The following is a 6,094-nucleotide window of genomic DNA, read 5'->3' as shown; positions in this document are numbered from 1 at the left end:
GGTTTGGCGGGGGCCCCGGGGGAGGCGCAGGAAGCACTAGGGCTTGTTTCTGCTTGAGTTCCCTGCTGGCCTCCCCGCCACCTTCTGCACAGTGTGTTCCCTCCTGGGGCCTCTGCACGACCTTGGAGCCCCAGAACACATAGGTGGCCCTGACGCCCCTGGCCAGCTGGCCCTCAGGCCTCCTGCCTCTTCTCGGTGCCTACAGTGGGTGCCCATGGCCCTGTCTCTGGCCCCAAGCCCCATGCATGGTACCCACATTACAGAGAGCCCAGGCCCATGCTGCCGCTGCCTCCAAGCAGCCCACCCCTTTGAAAGGATGGAGGTAACTTGCTTCAGGGACCCAATTTCATGGAGCAAGAGAAGTCTCTACTCTGGCCCCTTAGAATTCACTGGACGTTGAATTAAATATGGCTGTACCACATCACATCTCTGCCTCCGTCTCACTCTTTCTCCCATCCCATTTTAGAAACCGACACCAAGGCCTGCCCGTGGGTCTGAGGCTCTACTTCCACACGTGTCTGGCTGTGAGATGTAGCTTGTGGACTGACCTTGTGTTTGCAGATGAGAGCCCTGACACCTGGGGGTGGTGGGGGGGCCAGACCTGCACAGCCTAGGCCAGCTCGGTTTTCTGAGGGTGCATAGTGCAGATTCCAAGGGGAGGCGCCACAGGCCTTCCGGGGCTCTCCCGTGATCCTGCAGTCCGCAGGGAAGGCTGTCCTGACCCCAGAGCACATCACAAGGCGAGTATTATACCGGATCCAGTACGTTTCCTTGGCACTGAAGCCCCCCTAGGCACGATCCTAGGTGCTGAAAGGCAGGGCACGGCCAGGATTCAGGGAGACCCCCATACCTGGGCCCAGTGTAAGGCAGGTGAGGCCGGCCCCAGGGCACCTGGGAGTCAGCTTCCCCCAGTTCGGGTGAGACTGCAGACAAGGCCTATGTCCCCTCTTGTGCTCTATCCCAGCAGGCAGCCTGGGCCCAGAGGAAGAAATTGGGGACTCAAGCCCCACCTGGCACGGAGGCGGCTGCCCACACCTCCTCTGCTGGGAACAGAGGGGTGAGAATGTGGCTGCAGGACATATGTCCCCTGGGCCCACTGACCATCTCACCCCTGCCGTAGGGTCCCCAGGCTCCAAGTCACTTCCCAAGCTCTAGAAATCAAGGTGACTCTTTCTGGGCTTGATCTCAAGCAAATATTTATTAACTGCCTGCTGTGTGCATAGCCCTGGCTGGGCCCGGAACAGGCAAGCAGCAGCTCTGGGGCCCAGGCCCCGTCTGGGAAAACCACGGCCCGACACGTTAAGTAACAATAACAGCGGTCACAAGGCGGTCGGGTGGGCACGGGCTCTGTGAGCCGAGGGGAGGCACGGCTGGCAGCCGGAAAGGCCAAGAGGCTTCATGGGTCATTAGCTTGCTTAATGGCCTTGCAATAGGCAGCTCTTGCCAGCTTCCCTCGGAGATGCCCTGGAGGAGGCAGAGGTCACTGAGGTGGCCCAGCTCCTTCTCTGGGCAGCTGGTAGTGTCCATTCCCCCCGCCAGGGGGCTGCAGGATAGAGAGTCAAGGAGCAGGGGACGAACTGAGTCTCCCTTGTGCCGGCACAAAGGCGGCCTCAGGGCCAGGGACCCAGCGGGGGACCAGCTGCAAGCTCAGGGCCTGGCCTGGCTGCTGGCGTCAGGGGGACCATGGGGGTGAGCCAAGGGCCTTGCTTTCCCAAAGGCCAAAGGGCTTTAGGATGTGACGGCTGCTTTCCCTGGCCCTGCCAGAGCCCTGGCAACAGGGTCAGGGGTGGCTGGCAGTGGGGGGGCAGGTGGGCACTGGCTGGTCCACTTGATCCTGGTTTCCGGTGAGTGGTACCAGAAGGTCATCTTGGCAAAGAGCCGCTGCGCCAGCTCTCAGACCAGGATGTGGATGGAGAGCCTGAGCACGTGGGCTTGTTCATGATGGAGCGGGAGATGCTGAAGAGGTGCTCGCAGATGAACTTGGCTGCAACCATCACCACCACCATGTAGAGCCTGATGATGCTGGGGAGGGCAGCAGCAGCACCTCTGTCCTGGGAGAGGAGGCCGCAGCCCCACTCAGCCCGGTGGGATAGGGGAGCAGACACTGGCCACTCACGGCCCGAACAACCTCCTGTAGGTGGGTCTGGGATCCTGACACCTGCCCAGGGTTGGACGGCGGCCTGGAGCAGAGGACAAGTTACCCTGTGGACAGGAACAAGGGATGAGAGAATGCAAACGTCTCTTTTGGGAAAGGGACAAAGAATTCCCAGCTTCCTGCTGGGAGCTAACAAGCTTCTCCCAGGTTTGGTCAGCAGGTAGGGAGACAGGGAGACCCCATTCTTCTCCGGGGTAGAGAGTTGAATGGGGATTCGGTTGCTAGGGGGTCTGTGTGATGGAGTAAACCACTGTCCTCTCATGCTTCCAGGGCTGAAGGAACTTGTGCTCCCCTCCCAGGGCAGTTCTGGGGAACACAGGCGAGAATGGGCCTGAAGGTTTTGAAAAGCCCAGGGTTGGAGGAGCCTTACCTGTATCCCACCAGGAAGCCTGGGCTCTGGGGGCTGACTCTGTCATCACAGATGACCAGCTCCAGGTCCCAGCCGCAGCCCTGGCTCTGGTCACAGCCTGGCCTCAACTCTTGGACCACCCACAACTCGGCTGCCAGGCTGGCCGCAGGGGTGTTGGCAAGCCTCAATTGCTGCAGCTGGACCGTGGCACTGTGGAACAAGGCTGGCTGGTCCATGTCCTCTGGCCTGTGGGAGTGGACTGTGCGAGAGAGGGGTACAGTCAGCAGCGCCCTGGGAGAGGGGTCCCAATGAGGGTCCCCAGGACTAAGAGCCCTGTCCCTGAAGGACAGGTCTGTCTGTGTCAGCAGAGGGGGCGATGCCAGGGCAGAGCTGGCATCAGACCCCAGGGGACGTCTGCAGGACTGGGAAAACCCAGGACCACTCAAAGTGACTGCATCAGGGGAGTTACCTCTGACAAGTGCATAATGGATGTTTAGGGAAGCAACTGATTGTCACCTGGCTCTCAGGAGAATCAGGACGCCACCTGTGATCGCTGAGATCCTGGGCTCACCACCCACCCACCCCGGGACGACCGAGCTATTGCTTACCCCCCACCCTGGGCGTGAGAGGGAGGATTTCGCACCATCCAATCCCTGGCTCCTACTCCCTACGGAGTTGGGCTCCAGTGACCCAGTCTCCAGCAGGTGGAAGAAACCGCAGGCCAAGAATGTCTTTGTGAACATGTATAAACGGGGCTGGGGGTGTGGGGGCCAATGGTGCACCAGCCTGTGCAGCAAGGGTCCACACTAGTCTCCATGGCCCCTAGCTGTGCCCACCTCCTCTTGGGCTGAGAGTAGGGCAGCTAGACAAGTGGACGTAGGGTTAAGCGACCCCTCCAACTCCACCTCCCATCCTGGCCCTGGTCGTGAGAAACCTGCCCAACCCCCTAAATGCCCACACACATTTCCAGCTGTCACTTCACCTTTCCGTGCCACCCAAAATGGGGGAATAGACTTATTTCAAAGAAGCAACTCAAACGGAACAAAATCGTTTCTATTTGGGGAATGCTGACAGCCATTCAATCACCTCAGAAGATCCCATCCCACCTCACTGCTGCAGATTAATGACCCCAAGTGCTGCTTCCACTGGGGGCTGGCGATAACCCCAGGAAACCTCTAATGCTTCCCTCGTAGGCAACGCAGCCTCCACTCAGGTGCAGCATGGTCTGATGCCCCAAATGCACCCCTCCTTCCTGCCGTGCTCAGGGGTCCCCTATCTGGAGGGCCCCCTCCCAGCCAGCTCCCAGCAGCCTCTCTCAATGGCCCAGTGTTTCTGGTCTATGGAAAGAGCAACCTTGTCTCCTGGTGCATGCTGGAACGCCCCTTAAAAGCTCTTAGCGGCCCCTCATGAGCACATCTGTGACTCCAGCGGGCCCCTCCCCCAATTCATGTTTGTTGAATTTGAATTTGCTGCATATTTCTCTGCCCAGAGCCTCTGTTCAGACTGTGTTCCCTGGTGAATTGATGTTCAGCATTTTTGTTTATTTGTTTGTTCTTTAACAAAAGGTTGTTTTGGTTTGAGATTCAGCAAAAACACACACCGCATTCAGCTTCCTCTCCATTCAGGATTCAGTAAATTAGTTATTTTCCAGTCTGCTTCGAGTTCTTGCCTCAAATGAGCCTCCAACAAGATAATGCATTTAAAAGCCTTTGGAAAAGTACCAGGCCCCACGCACATGTGAGATATTGTCATCAGCCCCGCACCCCTGAGCCAGGCTCAGCTCCTGGAGAACACTGGCCTAGGTGGGGGTCCTTGTATAAGGCTGTGACTAGGGCTCAGGTGGGAAGGGGGCTGCCTTCATGCCCTCCGGCTAGGTCCCCAAAGTCCAGGCCTGCCCTATCCCTCATGGCCTGGGGTTTCTCCTTCTCTGGCAGCATCATTTGGGGGTCTGGGGGACAGGGACCTGAGGGCGGGAGTATCCAGGAAGGCAGCGCTCCCTCAAGAGGTAGAAAGAGTTCTTCCTAACTTCCAACTGGTGGGCTATTTTCGCTTCACTTCAGTCCCCGCTGTGGTCCTGAGAGCTTTTGGGATGAATCCAGGGAGCATTCTTCAGACAGGAAAACAAAACCCCCAAATTGAAAAAGCTCAGAGGCCTGGTTCACGCTCACTGTTAGCACAATTAGAACACGAGGTGGCCTTGAGCTGAACTGTGGATTCCTATTGGCTGTGTGAGAAACTCCGCATGGCTTGGACCCCTTCCCCCCCCTCCTGAATCAATTTAGGAAGTGTCCGCTAACTCCATAACTATAGACCTCTTTTTAATGACTAAGACACTTCCCTTCGTCAATGGGTTGGGTGGATTTCTGTGGCATTCACAAACATGCTTGGTTCAGTGTAGTGATCACCTGAAACCAACTTTCTCATCCAATAATACTTATTAAGTGCCACCTGTATGTGACCACTGAAAAACTCATTTCTTTTGTGGGGATGCCTTCCCAGCTTGCAGCACTCCATACCCAGATTCTGGCCAGGGTGATTTCCAGCAGCCTTGAAGAGGGAGGCAGAGTGGCCCTGCAGGAGGCTGGAGGTGTACTGTGTCCCTGGCACCCAAGGGGGCTGGGCTGTGTGATGCATGCATGCCAGAAGGTTCCCCCAGGCCCACCTCAAATGCTCACTTTCTTGTACCAATCATGTGGATGTTATTAGCCACCACGAGAATAGCTAACATTTCATAAGCAATCTGCCTCGTGCAAGGCAAATTATCTTATTCATATCCAGAGGTGTGGAGGCCAGAGTGTGAGTTGGGGAGAGGTTCACACCCAAACAGCCCATTCTCTCTTTACATGATTTCTGCCTTCCATCCCACACTCTCTGATCTTTGGAGGGCCCTCCCCGCACTGCAGGACCCCCACAGGTAATCGGCAGGTGTGTGTGTTGGTTGATGGAGGAGAGAGGTGAATCAATAGACGCACAAGGCTGTGGATGGCCAGAGAGAGAGATGCGGCCAGTTCGAGGGAAGATCGTCATGGACCAAATACCAAAGGGAACTGTGTGTGTCGCTCCGAGCTCTGGGCCTCAGTTCCCTCATCTGTAAAATGGATAGGCCCTGTACCCCACTGGCCTCCTATGACCCAAGAAGCTGGATAGCTAAGCGTGCCACTCACAGGCTTTGGGTCACCAGAAGTGGGTTCAAATCCTGACTCTGCCATTTTCATGGCTGGAGCCAGTCAGCAAGTCCCTTTACCTGCATCATGGGGACACAACAGACCTAGGGAAGTGTCACCTAAACACTGAAAAACACTCCTTTGCCCACACACTACAGCCCCAGCCTGCACCAGTTGCACCTGGCCACCCGAGCAAGGAGAAGATACCTACACAGGGTCTCTCCTGGTGAGGACCGGCATTTGGACCAGCTGGTCCCAAGTCTCTGCGTCTGTGTATTGCTTGCTGGATGTGCTTGCTGGATGCTTCCACATTCTTGACCAGAGACACATTCCTGAAGGGCAGAGGAAAAGGGTAGCACAGATCCCGAGAAACAACTGCCACAGGTGACCATGGGACCAGCTTCCCTCCCGGCCCAGCCTGTGCCC

The sequence above is a fragment of the Diceros bicornis genome, chromosome 19 (genome assembly GCF_020826845.1).
Source record: "Diceros bicornis minor isolate mBicDic1 chromosome 19, mDicBic1.mat.cur, whole genome shotgun sequence".
Lineage (NCBI taxonomy): Eukaryota > Metazoa > Chordata > Mammalia > Perissodactyla > Rhinocerotidae > Diceros > Diceros bicornis.
The sequence above is the reverse complement of the archived record's forward strand: the minus strand, read 5'-3'. Positions refer to the sequence as shown.